The sequence below is a fragment of the Cebus imitator genome, unplaced genomic scaffold (genome assembly GCF_001604975.1).
Source record: "Cebus imitator isolate Cc_AM_T3 unplaced genomic scaffold, Cebus_imitator-1.0 Scaffold358, whole genome shotgun sequence".
In the NCBI taxonomy this organism is placed as follows: Eukaryota; Metazoa; Chordata; class Mammalia; order Primates; family Cebidae; genus Cebus; species Cebus imitator.
In genome coordinates, this window is record NW_016107673.1 from 32,703 (window position 1) to 48,897 (window position 16,195).

Below are 16,195 nucleotides of genomic sequence, written 5' to 3' on the forward strand. Positions count from 1 at the left end.
AGCTCCCTAAAGTGAACGTACATACAGCAGAGCAGTTTGAACCATCCGTTTTTTCTGTGTTTTCAATGTAGTCTTCCTGCTAATTATTATAAGCCGGGATCTTGCTGGAAATGTCTGTTTTTAGATTCTCCACAGAAAGGGTTTCTAAACTTCTGCTTACACACATCAGTTTAACTCTGTAAGTTGAATGCACACATTAACAACCACTCTGCTAGATAGCATCGTTTTTGGTTTACAGCCAGATATTTCTCATTACAGGATATACTCCCATTCATTCTGGAATGTGCAAACGCAGCTCCTAGAAGAAACGTGTTTCTAACTCGCTGAATCTAAACATAGATGCAACTCCTGGAGGTGAACGAACACACAGCAGAGTAGTTTGAAAAATCCTTTTTTCTGTGTTTTAAATGCTGTCTTACTGCTAATTCTTATATGCCTGGATTTGGCTGGAAATATCTATTTTTAGATTCACCATAGAAAGGGTTTCTGAACTGCTGCATACACACATCAGTTTATGTCAATAAGTGGAATGCCCACACTGACAACAATTCTGCTAGATAGCTCTGTTTTTGTCTTAGAGCCAGATATTTCTCATTATAGCATATACTCCCATTCACTCTGGAATGTCCAAGCGCAGCTCCTAGAAGAAACGTGTATCTAACTCTCTGAATCTACAGACAGATGCAGCTCCCTAAGGTGAACGTACATACAGCAGAGCAGTTTGAACCATCCATTTTTTCTGTGTTTTAAATGCAGTCTTCCTGCTAATTATTATAAGCCAGGATTTGGCTGGAAATATCTGCTTTTAGATTCTCCAAAGAAAGAGTTTCTGAACTGCTGCATACACGCATCCGTTTAATTCTGTAAGTTGAATGCACACATTGACAACCATTGTGCTAGAAAGCGTCGTTTTTGTTTTAGAGCCAGATATTTCTCATTGCAGCATATACTCCCATTCACACTGGAATATGCAAACGCAGCTCCTAGAAGAAACGTGTTTCTAACTCTCCGAATCTAAAGATAGATGCAACTCCCGGAGGTTAACGAACGCACAGTAGAGCAGTTTGAAAGATCTGTTTTTTCTGTTTTAAACGCATCTTACTGCTAAATCTCATATGCCTGGATTTGGCTGGAAATATCTATTTTTAGATTCCCCATAGAAAGAGTTTCTGAACTGCTGCATACACACATCAGTTTATGTCCGTAAATGGAATGCACACATTGACAACCATTCTGCTAGATAGTTCCGTTTTTGTTTTAGAGCCAGATATTTCTCATTACAACGTATACTCCATTTACTCTGGAAAGTCCCAACGAAGCTCCTCAAAGAACGTGTTTCTAATGCACTGAATCTAAAGATAGATGCAACTCCCTAAGGTGAATGAACACACAGCAAAGGAGTTTGAAAGATCCGTTTTTTCTGGGTTTTAAACGCAGTCTGACTGGTAATTCTTATCTGTCAGGATTTGGCTTTACATATATGTTTTTAGATTCTCCAAAGAAAGGGTTTCAGAACTGCTGCATAAACACATCAGTTTAACTCTGTAAGTTGAATGCACACATTTACATTCTGATATGACTGTATGTTGCATCTATCTTTAGATTCAACGAGTTAGACACACGTTTCTTCTAAAAGCTGCGTTTGGATATTCCAGAGTCAATGGGACTATATGCTGTAATGAGAAATATATGTCACTAAAACAAAAATGGAGCTATCTAGCAGAATGGTTGTCAAGGTGTACATTCAACTTACAGAGGTAAACTGACGTGTGTATGTAGCAGTTCAGANGTGGGGGGTGGGGAGCTGGGGAGAGATAGCAAGGGGAGAGATGCCAGATGTAGGTGATGGGGAGGAAGGCAGCAAATCACACTGCCACGTGTGTACCTATGCAACAATTTTGCATGTTCTTCACATGTACCCCAAAACCTAAAATGCAATAAAATAAATGGGGGGGAAAAAAAAGAAAACCTAGAAGAAATGGACAAATTCCTGGCAATATACAACCTCCCAAGACTGAACCAGGAAGAAATTGAAACCTGAAACAGACCAAAAGTAAGATCCTAAATTGAATCAGTAATAAAAAACCTACCCACCAGAAAAAGTCCAGGACCAGACAGATTCACAGCCAAATACTACCAGAAGTGCACAGAAGAGCTAGTGCCATTCCTACTTAAACTGCTCCAAAAACTTGAGGAAGAGGAACACCTCCCTAACTCATTCTATGAGGCTAGCATCATCCTGATACCAAAACCTGGCAGAGAGACACACACACAAAAAGGCCAATATCCTTTTTTAAAAATTTTATTTATTATACTTTAAGTTCTGGGGTACATGTGCAGAACATGCAGGTTTGTTACATAGGTATACACATGCTATGGTGGTTTGCTGCAACCATCACCCCGTCTTCTACATTAGGTATTTCTCCTAATGCTATCCCTCCCTAATCCCCCAACTCCCTGCTATCCCTCCCCTAGCTCCCCACCCCCCTCCAGGCCCCAGTGTGTGATGTTCCCCTCCCTGTGTTCATGTGTTCTTATTGTTCAATTCCCACTTATGAGTAAGAACATGTGGTGTTTAGTTTTCTTAATGAGCAGTAATGCAAAACCCTCAACAAAATAGTAGCATACTGAATCCAGCAGCACATCAAAAAGCAAATTTGCCATCATCAAGTAGGTTTTACTGGTTCAAGACTGGTTCAACACATGAAAGTCAATAAATGTCCTTTACCACATAAACAGAACTAAAAATGAAAACCACATGATTATCTCAAGAAATGCAGAGAATTTTTACAAAATTCAACACTGCTTCATGTTAAAAAAAAAAAAAAAAACCTTCAACAATATCAGCATTAAAGGAACATACTATAAAAGAATAATAGCCATCTATAAAAATTTCACAGTGAGCACAATACTGAATTGGCAAAAGCTGGAAGAATTCCCCTTCAAAACCACAACAAAACAGAGATGCCCTCTTTCAACAAAGGAGCCCTCGCCAGAGCAATCAGGCAAGGGAAAGAAATAAAAGGCATCCAATTAGGAAGAAAGGATGTCAAAATATCTCTATTTGCAGATGATATGATCCTACAGATAGAAAATTCCATAGTTTCTGCACAAAAGCTCCTTTATCTGACAAACCACTTCAGCAAACTTTCAGGATACAAAATCCATGTACAAAAATTAGTAGCATTCCTATACACCAATAACATTCAACCTGAAAGCCAAATCAAGAACACTATCCTGTTCACAATAACCACCAAAAAATAAATAAATAAAATACCTAGAAATACAGTTAACCAGAAAGGTGAAAGATCTCTACAACAATAATTACAAAATACTGTTTAAAGAAATTAAACTTAACACAAACAAATGGAAAGCATTCCATGCTCATGATTAGGAATAATCAACATTTTTTAAAATGGCCATACTGTCCGAAGCCATTAACAGATTCACTGCTATTTCTATCAAACTACCATTGACATTCTTTAAAGAATTAGAAAAATCTATTTTTAAATTCATATGGAGTCAAAGAAATAGCCCAAATAGTCAAGGCAATCCTAAGCAAAAAGAACAAACCTGGAAGCATCACATCACCTGACTTCAAAATATACTATCAGGTTATAGTAAGCAAAACAGCATGGCACTGTTACAAAAACACAGACCAATGGAACAGAATAGAGAACCCAGAAATAAACCCACACACCTACAACCAAATAATCTTCAACAAAGTTGACAAACACAAGCAATGGGGAAAAGGATCCCTATTCAATACATGGTGCTAGGATAACTGGCTATCCAAATGAAGACGATCGAAGCTGGACCACTTTCTTACACCATACACAAAAATCAACTTGAGACAAATTAAAGATTTAAATGTAAAATGTAAAACTATGAAAACCCTGAAAAGTAACCTAGGAAATACCATTCTGAATATAGGTGTTGGCGAAGATTTCATGACAAAGATGCCAAAAGCAATTGCAACAAAAACAAAAATTAACAAGTGGGACCTAACTGAACTAAAGAGCTTCTGTCTAGAAAAAGAAGCTATCAATAGACTAAACAGACAACCTACAAAATGGGAGAAAACATTTTTACAAACTCTTAATTTGACAAAGGTCTAATATTCAGAATCTGTAAAGAGCTTAAACAAATGAACAAGAAAGAAACAACCATATTTAAAAGTGGGCAAAGGAAATGAAAGACATGACATTCACTTCAAAAGAAGATATACACGTGTCCAAGAGGCATATGAAAAAAAAATTGCTCAACATCACTAATCATTAGAGAAATGCAAATCAAAACCACAATGGGACACCATCTCATGCCAGACAGAACAGGTATTAAAAATACAAAAATAACAAATTTTGGCGAGATTGCAGAGAAAAAGGAATGCTTACACACTGCTGGTGGGAATGAAAATTAGTTCAGCTACTGTGGAAAGCAGTGTAGTGGTTTCTCAAAGAACTTAAAACAGAACTACCATTTGAGTACATACACAAAGGAATATAAATTGTTCTACTATAAAGACACATGCACATATGTTCATTGCAGCACTATTCACAATAGTGAAGACATGGAATGAACCTAAATGCCCATCAGTGGTTGACTGGATAAAGAAAATGTGGCACATTTACACCGTGAAATATTACACAGCCATAAAAAAGAATGAGGGCATGTCCTTTGCAGCAACATGGATAAAGCTGGAGACCATGATCCTAAGCAAATTAATACAGGAACAGAAAACCAAACAATTCATGTTCCCACTTACAAGTGAAAGCTAAATTTTGAGTAAATATGGACACAAAAAAGGAAACAACAGACACTGCGGCCTCACTGATGCTGGAGGGTCAAAGGCAGAAAAGGATCGAAAAAGTGAAAGGAGGAAGAGGATTGAAAAACTACCCATTGAATAATATGCTTATTACCTGGATGATGAAATGATCTCTACACCAAATCCCTGCAACATGCAATTGACCTATATGAAGGTTCCTGTGTACCCCTGAACCTAAAATAAAAAAAGGTAAGGAAGTATTGGGGGAGGAAAGGAGGGGAGGGAGAGGGAGAGGAAGGGAGTTGGGAGGGAGGAAGGAAAGAGCAAGGAAGGAAAGAGAGAGACAGAGAAAGAAAGGATATTTTAAAAGAATTTAAAATTAGGACTAGGGGCCAGGCATCATGGCTCACACCTGTAATCTTAGCACTTGAGGAGGCTGAAGCAGATGGATGACCTAAAGTCAGGAATTCAAGACCAGCCTGGCCAACATGGTGAAACCCTATCTCTAATAAAAATACAAAAGTTAGCTTGGCATCATGGCAGACACCTGTAATCCCAGCTACTCGAGAGGCTGAGGCAGGAAAATTGCTTGAACCCTGGAGATGGAGGTTGCAGTGAGCCAAGATTGTCCCTTTACACTCCAGACTGGGGCAACAAGAGTGAAATTCCATCTCAAAAAAACAAACAAACAAAAAAAATTAGGTCTAGGACTATCCTAATTCCATTACCTGTAGTTCTGCATTATTAGTTTCTCCCAAATCCAAAATTCTTTGGCTAGAATTTTTTTAAGCCACTTGTTAATTTTGTGAGAGTTGCCATTTAAATCCAGATTACAATCTATAGATTCCAATTTATGCAGTTCATATTTTGCATATGAACTGCAAACTACAGCAACATGTTGAGCTCCTACATCATTCATCTATTTTTTGACATATGACATGTGACATGCACACTAAGGTAAATGCTAGTACCAATTTGTATATTAAATATTATTAAAGTTTAATTCCCATATATAACATGCTAATTAATATTAATAAATATTGAGTTCCATGTAAGAAAGGTCAGGTCACAAGATTACTTCAGACCAAAACAACAAGACAAAACGCGCAAGTACATAAGAAACAGCTTCTGTATGAGTTCAGTCCAGAGGGCTCATCTAAATCTTTGTACTTTCCAGAAACAAGTCTATAGAACACATAGTAATAAACCATGATATTGTCCTCTGTTACACCTCAATATTTCTTCATTATTTTCTATCCTTCCCATTGGTTCCATCTTCTTTCCAAACAATGAATATTTATGAAATTCATTTCCCAGCTGACAGAATCCTGACTGAGTACACTTTGGGACACTTTCCAAATACATTAACTCTCCACTGAGCTCTCCACCAACCTACCCATTAAGTCTTTGGTTATCTGTTCTAATACAAGAACGCTGTCCAAAGTAATCACCTATTACTATGTAAATTGAGATCCATCAGACTCCTGTCAATTTTCTCATTTTCCTTAGTCCCTCATATTCTTCAATTGACATCGCAGTTAGGATACCTCAATTGGTTAAACAAATTCAGAAAGACACAGAAAGCCACTCAACCTTACCTTCACATCCTTTCCAGTGCCCTAAGGGCAACACCACATGCAGCTGGTGTCAGAAAGGATCATATATTGCACATCACAGTGTGCACACATTATGAAGTCAGAGTGCTGCTGATGCCTGCAGCCACCACCTGAAATAGCTAAAACTGCACTGCAGTCACTGCCATTTCTGGTATGTGCCAGGACACCTCCTTGACTCACTACCATGTCCTCACTTCAGTCAAGGCTTCTGGACTTCCTGAGGAACCCCCATCAAAAAGAAACACGAAGAAAATAAAGTATGGCTAAATAAAGCAAAACTCCACCAAAAAGTCCAAATGACTCATAATGCATTAGACAGTGTGGCACTTCCTCAAGGACCTAGAAATAGAAATTCCATTTGACCCAGCTTCCCATTACAATGATTATAATCTCAAAGGATTATAAATCATTCTATTATAAAGACACATGCACATGTAAACCTGTGTTCATAGTGGCACTGTTTACAATAGCAAAGACTTGGAACCAACCCAAATGCCCATCGACAATAGACTGGATAAGGAAAATACACAAATACACCATGGAATACTATGTAGCCATAAAAAATGATGAGTTCGTGTCATTTGTAGGGACATGGATGAATCTGGAAACCATCATTCTCAGCAAACTGACACAAAAACAGAAAATCAAACACTGCATGTTCTCACTCATAGGTGGATGTTGAACAATGAGAACACAGGGAAGGGGAGCATCACACACTGAGGTCTGTTGGGAGGGGTCTAGGGAGGGACAGTGGCAGGGTGGTGTGGGGAGGTCAGGGAGGGATAGCATGGGGAGAAATGCCAGATGTTAGTGACGGGGGGATGGAGGCAGCAAACCACATTGCCATGTGTGTACCTATGCAACAATCCTGCATGATCTGCACATGTACCCCAGAACCTAAAGTACAATTTAAAAAAATAATAAAATGTTTAACCTTATATAAGTGAAAATACCAGCATAAAACAAATACTGTCATACTCTAAATTTTAAAAATGCTGGATACTGCTTTTTTACCACAAGAAACAAACAAAATAATAACTTTTAAAGCCCACCTAATATGGAATTTGAAGTCATCATAATAATTTCAAGGTGTTGCTGACTGGAGAAGCCTTTCTTGGGATTTGCTTTAAAAAAAAAAAAAAATCTGAGTGCTGTACAAAGTGAATCAAATGTATTTCCAGACCAGACTCAAAGAAAGAAGTGACTCTTCTAACCAATGAAGATTTATAATTGTCTCTCTCAGTCCCTCAGCATAGAAAACTTTTATTTTCCACAAAGGGAACAAAGACCCTGGAGAAAATTACAGACACCACATGCTGAACCTCAGCGATTTTCATTAACAAGTACAACAGTTAGTGCATTCCATAGCCTATTTGTGAGAAGTAAAAATCTGCAGGAATCAGTGAATTAATAAGTGATTCATTCATGTTTAATGACAGTGGACAAAAAGAAAATTATGGAACTGCCAGCAATATGGTCCCTGCAGCCAGAGGTGGGCATCAGGACAAATGTCCCAGGACACAAAGAGGACACAAAGAAAAGGATCTTAACAACATAATAAAAACTGTCTCATCACTCTACTGTTACTATATTGTTAGTTACTATACTGTGACTATACTGTTACTATAATTGTAACTATATTGCTATGGATTATCATTGCCACTTTATGAAGAACTGGAACTGTTTCAAAAATACCACCCACTCTTATACTGTGTGGTTTATAAATGTAAGTAGTAAAGTGTTTAGACATAATATTATTTCAGTCTCTACAAAGTTTTTATTATTTTGATTCAAAGAACCCCTCCAGAGATCACGATCCACAGAGTTTTACAGCAGATGGGCCCTGCCTAAGTATTATTTCTCAAGGACAGGCAATCCCAGTTAAGGAGAACCCTTCATGAATACTCTTAGCCAGGCTAAATTTTGTCTGAATGTGTTACAACTTACATTTATGAAAATAACTTTCATCAAATAAATTGTACTTGTAAATAAAAAAAATCAGTACAGAAATAAACACTAAAAATTAACAGTTTAATACCATAAAGGATATTTTAAGTCTTTTGACACTGTTTTAATGTGTTAGTGATCTATGACAGACCTATAATGTCTACATTCATTTTCCGGTAAAGGCATGAATGCTAATAAAGTATGTGCTAATGCTATCTCTAAAGAGTAACTATCCTCCACCCCCAGAAGTTGCATTAAGAAAATTGTTTCAGATGTTATAAATTATGTATTACTTACCTTGATTTCAGTCAAACTGATCATGGTTGCTTCACCTGAAATAAAAATAGCTTTTAAAATTTGAGATCAGAGCCATTTCTTTCAGAGGAAATAAAATCAACAAACAAATGAGATATTGATTAACTATTAGCTACTTTATTCATCTAAACTAGGAAATCCCCACCAGGACAGTGGAATCAGTCTTACCTCCTAGGTCACCAAGATGGTGAGTATGAGGTTTTTGGATCCAGAAGTTCACTCTCTCCTGGGATTCTCTTCTCTGAAGCTTTACCTACACATCATTCTCCATTACACTCAGCTACAGGAATGTTAGTGTCTTCATCCTGTCTGCATCAAACTGGAACAGAAAGCTGCAGAAAAATAAAACTTTCTCATTTTGATAGAAAGGATAAAATCAGTCTGGACCCATTTAAATTATTAAGACCAGTCATAAATTCAGGTAAATATATAGCAGACATTTCCACCTATAATAGTTAGCATTGTATACTAAACACCATACCAAAACATGCACAAAATAGTTTATGCTATAACACATTATGCTCAAGATGCACAAGTACCAGAAATTATTCCCAAAGAAAGTTAAATTAGCAAACCTTTACACTAACATACATAGACAATTTGAAAGACACATCATCAAAATCCCTACTGTCTTCTGAAACAGCTTTAAAGTCTGTGTATGATTCAGGGCTCTTTTGGTTGCAAGAGGAAAAAAAATCAAATCCGGTTAACTAGGCCAGCTCATGAAATTCAGAGAGATCATCCAGCCAACCAGTAAGTTAAGTAGAATATGCAGAGCTATAGCCAACTGAAACGGCTTGAGCTTGACTACTTCCTCCATTCATTCTCATTCATCCTCTCTCTCCTCCCTCTCCTCTCTCTCCTCCCTCTCCTCTCTCTCCTCTCTCTCCTCTCTCTCTCCTCTCTTTCCTCTTTCTCCTCCCCCTCTCTCTGCTCCCCCTCTCTCCTCTCTCTCCTCTCTGTCTCTCTCTCTCTCCCTCTCCTTCCCTCCCTCCCCACCTTATGACTTCCTATGACTTCTACCACTATAGAGAGACCACCTCACCCCTTCTCAATTTAAAAATGTAAATATCCCAGGAAGGATGAAATGGCCAAGTCTATGTCATGAGGCCAACTCTAAGGCAAGGATTTTGAAAGTATATCAAAGTTACTGGGTGATTCTGGCCTGAAAACAGAGGATTTCCCAGAGGAAGAGAGAGTGATGAGGAGACTAAAAATCACATGTTCACTACATCATTCCATTGTGCAGTTAAGATCAAAAGAGGTTTTGAGGTAAGGCTCAAATCATTTTTTTTTTAACCCTACGATTTAAGTTATTTTGTCTTAATTTTTTCAGCCCTGATTATAAATCTTTGACACGTCTTTGTTCACTGTCTTATGAGTCTGATGAAACTAATGATTGACTTTTTTAAATTTTTTTTTCAGCAACATTAGGGAGGATATTTCTTATACTTTCTAATTTCATTTTAGAATCAGGGGTACATGTGCAGGTTTATTACACAGGTATATTGTGTGGTGTTAAAGTTTGGGGTATGAATAATCTTGTCACACAAGCAGCAAGTATAGTACCCAATAGGTAGATTTTCAGCCCTTACCCCACATCCTCCTCTGTTAGTCCCCAGGGTCTACTGTTCCTAACATTATGTCCATGAGTGAACTATGTTTATCTCCCACTTGTAAATGAGAATGCACAGTATTTGGCTTTCTGTTCCTGCATTAGTTCACTTAGGATGACAGCCTCCAGCTAGATCCATGTTGTGGCAAAGAATATTATTTCTTTTTTATGGCTGTATAGTATTCCATGGTGTATATATACACCACATTTTCTTTATCCAGCTGACCACTGATGGGCACCTAAGTTGATTCCATGTCTTTGCTATTGTGAATATAGCTATAATGAACATGGAAGTGCATGTGTGTTTTGAATAAAATGATTTATTTTCCTTTAGGCATATACCCAGTAATGGGATTGCTGGGTTGAATGGGAGTTTAGTTGTTTGAGAAATTTCCGAACTGCTCTCCACAGTGGCTAAACTAATTTACTTTCCCACCAACAATGAATAAGCATTTGCTTTTATCCACAGCCTTACCAGCATTGTTATTTTTTGGCCTTTTAATTCTAGCCATTCTGACTGATGTGAGATAGTATTTGGTGGTTTTGATTTCCATCTCTGTAGTGAATAGTGATGTAGAGCAGTTTTTCATATGTTTGTTGGTTATTTACATTTCCTCTTTCGAGAAGTGCATGTTCATGTCCTTTGCCCATTTTTTAATAGGGTTGTTTTTTGTTTGTCGAGTTGTTTAAGGTCCTCATAGATTCTGGATATTAGGCCTTTGTCAAATGCGTAGTTTGCAAATATTTTCTCCTATTCTGTGGGTTGTCTGTTTACTCTGTCGATTGTTTCTTTCGCTGTGCAAAAGCTCTTTAGTTTAATTGAGTCCCACTCGTCAATTTTTGTTTGTGTTGCAATTGCTTTGGAGGACTTAGTCCTGAGTTCTTTGCCAAGGCCCATGACCAGAATGGTACTCCCTAGGTTTTCTTCAAGGAATTTTATAGTTGATGTCTTGAACTTAAACTTTAGCCCATCTTGAGTTAATTTTTATAAGCTGTGAAAGGTAAGGGTCTAGTTTCATTCCTCTGCAAATGGCTAGACAGTTATCACAGCACAATTTATTGAATGGGAGACATTTCCCCATTGTTTGTCTTTGTCGACTTTGTGGTTGATATTTTTTAACAATATTTATTCTATTTCGACCTACTTGAAATCATAATTCCTGCTTTGTTTGAGGTATTAGAAAAATTTCTTTTTCAAGGAGAAAAAAAGAATTTTAGAAAATACTTCCAGAAATAGACATGATTCTTTTTAAATAAAGTATCAGAAAGAGAAAAGCATAACTAAATACACAATTTTTATAGTAAATATTTTTCTACATAGAATCTTATTGTAAGGAAAAATGGGTGAACAGATGCTCTAAAGTCAACTAGCCTACAAATCAGTGGGTTCATCTGCTTGCTTGCATTCTTCTCTTTGTCATACTTGCTCTCTTACTTTCTTCTGAGGGTGGCTACATGAATATACATACAAGTAAAATCTCTGCAACTAGAAATCCTGGATACATTTTCTATTACAGTAATAATAATATTCAGGGAGTACATTAGGACAAGTAAAATCTCCCCATTCACTTGTTAAGTATACCTGTATTGATTTTTCTATAACTATACTTTTAATAATTCATTACATACATCTTCCCATATATGTTTTATAGAATTGATTCTACATCACTAATGATACTGAGATGGTAGTAAAGACATTCTCCCCAAACTCACTTAAGACTGCATAGATCTTCAAAGCAGAGATACAACTTCAAAGCTTTAAAACATATATAGACATGTGTATGTGTATGTAACTTAGAATACTGTCTTTGAAGTCATCATTTTAAAAGTTTGAGGCATACCAGAAAATTTGACTTTTATTGAAGAAAACTTTTCTATAAGATCATTCTTATCCCCTCAAGAGCTGGCTTCTACCTATCCACCAACACCTCAACACACCAAAATCTGCTATAGGGCTCCATATCTTCCCAGACGTATAGAACACAATGGCCTAGTGAACCCTAACAGGTGACACTGATTTCAACATATCTAAATACCCAAGGGGCATTTATTGTCTTTAACCTTCAGTGACCAATGGGCTTGCAAGACCCCTCTTCATTTGTCTCTTCCCACTGTGAAAACCTACATGGATAGTGAGTGAGGGACACAACAAGAAAAACCAGTAAACCTGAAGCACTGGTCATGCCTTAACTGCGCACCAATCAGAAGACATGGACAGTAAGATTCCTCAGGGAAACAGCCCAACCAACCAGACCAGTACCCACAAAGTTAAAAACCATCCAAATGGATTCTCATGTGCATACCTGGAGAAGCCAAGAAGATCTGTTTAAAAAAAAAAAAAAAAAAAACTCTTGGCCGGGCGCGGTGGCTCAAGCCTGTAATCCCAGCACTGTGGGAGGCCGAGGCGGGTGGATCACGAGGTCAAGAGATCGAGACCATCCTGGCCAACATGGTGAAACCCCGTCTCTACTAAAAATACAAAAATTAGCTGGGCATGGTGGCACAAGCCTGTGGTCCCAGCTACTCGGGAGGCTGAGGTGGAGGAATCGCTTGAACCCAGAGGTGGAGGTTGCAGTGAGCCGAGATTGCACCACTGCACTCCAGCCTGGCAACAGAGCAAGACTCCGTCTCAAAAAAAAAAAAAAAAAAACTCTTTTGGCTGGGTGGTGGCTTATGCCTGTAATCCCAGAACTTTGGGGGCCTAAGGAGGGAGAATCATGAGGTCAGGAAATCAAGACCATCCTGCTAACATGGTGAAACCCCATCTCTACTAAAAATACAAAAAATCAGCTGGGCGTGGTGGCGGGTGCCTGTAATCCCAGCTACTTGGGAGGCTGAAGCAGGAGAATTGCTTGAACCTGGGAAACGGATGTTGCAGTGAGCTGAGATCATGCCACTGCACTCCAGTCTGGGCAATGAGAGCAAAACTTTATCTAAAAAAAAAAAAAAAAAAAAACCTCTTTTTTATTATTTGGAACTCAGAAGTCTCAGAAGTCACAATGGCCATGGTCCTTCCTAATGGCCTCACGCTTGCAACAGACACAGAAAGGAGATAACTTGACTATTCCCTGGATTTTGATCTCATAAAGACTGAAAAAAGCAGCCCTTGTAATACAGAGCAATTAATAAGGAACAAGGATGACATTTTTTGAACATAGAGTGAAAATGCCAACATTATTGATAAGCCTAATCAGAAACTGCTGGACACAAACACAAAGCCTAATGACACTCATATAGTTACAAGCGTATTTACTTCTTTCATGTAATGCCTCGCTGCCAGGCAAAGCTAGTCTAGAATTCTATGCCATGTCAAAAACTGCAATGAATCTGAGTACAAACTCCTTGAAGACAGAAGCCAAAGCATTTCTTTCTTAATTCTGTAAATGGTATACAGCATCTACAGTGTCCAAATATATAATATAACAGCATGGAGGTAACAAATAACTAAAAAACTGGGCTTTTTCTCTGCAATGTCCCTAAATTAGGTCAATTCACTGTACTGTTTCATTAAGAAAAAAATATGTCAAATATGTTCAAAATAGATCACTAAAACAGATGCAACAAAGGCAAAAACAACAGGATCTGTTGAATAAATCTGAAGTGTCCCAATAGAGATTTCATATTTTTAGAAAAAGTAGATTTCTAAAAATTTTTAGGGGAAAGTAGAGAAAATGAAATAGATATTCCAAATAACTATCTTTTTAACATCTAAGAATTGGGGTGGGTGAGGGCAGTGTTTATCATCAAATGCCAAAACCATTCCTGCAAGGCTTGTTGGACAAGACTGTAGTCACACTGGAAGGAAGAAATGTTAAGGACAAAGTCCAAGTCTTTTATCTCACTTACATACCAATTACATAGCTTTTAGATTTGTACATACAGAGATCCCTTGACAAGTGGGCACTATCACTGCACCAAGGGCAAATTTTTCCCACAGCCAATGTTAAGGAGACTACCAATTACAGATCTTTCTCAAGCACCCTTCTGACCCCAGAGAAATTAGCAACTGAGCAGGGAGGTGCAGGATGAGGAAATTGATGACCCTACAAGCCTAGTAACTACACATATTGGGAGGAGAAAGGATGCAGTTGCAGTATGAAAAATGCAAAAAGTTTTTAAATGAAGGTTTTTAACGTTTAATATAAAAGACCTTAAACGTCTTGATGTTCAATTTCAGTTCCAAGTTATATGTATTGACAGTGCCGTTCAATAGAAATATAATGCAATCCACATACAAAATTTAAATTTTCTAGAAGCCACATTTAAAAATATTTTTTAAAGGGGTTAATTTTATTATATTTTATTTAACCAAATATATCCAACTTGTTAAAATTTCAACATTTAGTAAATAGAAACATTTATCAATGGGATATTTTACTCTTTGCACTAAGTCTTTGAACTTTAGCATATATTTCATACTTATAGCATCTCAGATTGGACTAGTCACATTTTGAGAACTCATTGACCATACATAGCTAGTGGCTATTGTATTAGACATTACAGCTCTGTAAGCACCCCAAGAATATTCATTTGTTCATTCATTAGATTAATACATAAGAAGCACCTACGCTGTGTCAGACACTCTGTAACACACTAAGCATACATTAGTAAAAAGAATTAATACATCTTTGCTCTTATAGAGCTTGAAATTTGGAATCTTGGCATAAACAAAGATATTAAGCAAATAGTTACGTGAAAGTTTATAATAAAGTGTGATAAAGGAAATATACAAGGTGCTGCAATGTATACTAGAATGGGCTTACCAGGAAGAGAGATCAAGAGCTTATTCACAAAGGAAGGGATGCCTACTCTGAATTTGGAAGGATGGATAAAGATTTATTAAGCTTGGAGACTGGGAGAGGGGTGGGAACAGGGAAATAAGTGGTACAGGAAGCCCTTGAGTGGAGAGCAACCTGATGAGGATAGGGGACTGAACGATATCCCATGAGTTGATTGCATGGTAGATAAAGAGGAAAGCAGCAAAAAAAAATGAGATTAAAGAGGTAGGCAGGAATCAGAGTACATCAAGAATTTGAGCTTTTATCAAAAATGCAAATTGCACCTTGAGGAGAGTGTTAGGGGGAGGTTTGACATGATCAGATTGCATATTAAAAGGATAAATCTGGCTGCTGAATGCAGAACATATCTGAGCTTATACAGAGTAAATGTTTAGAGCACAATTACAAGGCTACAGCAACAGCCCAGGGGAAAGACGGTGGTGGTTCAAGACAGGGTGGTGGAGAGATGAAAGAAATATCTGGAGATACACTCAATAGGATGTGGACACTACACCCATGATTCAGTTGGATATGAGTAGCGGAGAAAAGGAGTTATCAAGAATGCCACTAGGTTTCTGACATCAGCCATCATGTACATGGTGGGGCCATGTGTTGAACTGAAGATATAATGGAGGAGCAAGAAGGATATGAGTTGCATTTTGAACATGTTCATTTTGAGGTATCTGCAATACATCCAACGGGGAATATCATAGACAGAAATGTGGCCCTGGAACTGAGAAGACTGGAACTAAAATTTTAGCATTATCATTGGCAGGAAGAAGTTAACTGAAGCCACAGAAACAAATGAAATCACCTAAGGTCCAAATGTCAAGTGAAAAGAGAGGGCATAGGGCTGAGTCCTGAGACTCTCCATCATGTAAAGACTAAGTAATGAAGAAGGTCCCTGATATAGTTTGGCTGTGTCCCCACCTAAATATCATTGTGAACTGTAGTTGCCATAATCCCATGTGTTGCAGAAGGGACCAGGTAGAGGTTAATTGAATCATGGGGGCAGTTACCCTCATGCAGCTCTTTTCATGAGGGTAGGTGAGTTCTCATGAGATCTGATGGTTTTATATAAGGGACTTTTTCCTCTTTGTTGGGTACTACTCCTTCCTGCATCATGTGAAGAAGGATGTGTTTGTTTCCCTTTCCA

At 37.7% G+C, this 16,195-nt stretch overlaps 1 long non-coding RNA gene across 1 annotated transcript; it reads right to left on the reverse strand.

Moving 5' to 3' along the window:
- Positions 1-7,436: 7,436 nt before the first annotated feature.
- Positions 7,437-8,960, reverse strand: LOC119467970. The gene is made up of 3 exons (XR_005196607.1): positions 8,815-8,960; positions 8,629-8,663; positions 7,437-7,508 (listed from the first exon to the last, which is right to left on the reverse strand). It is a non-coding gene; the product is annotated as an uncharacterized LOC119467970 (long non-coding RNA).
- Positions 8,961-16,195: the final 7,235 nt, after the last annotated feature.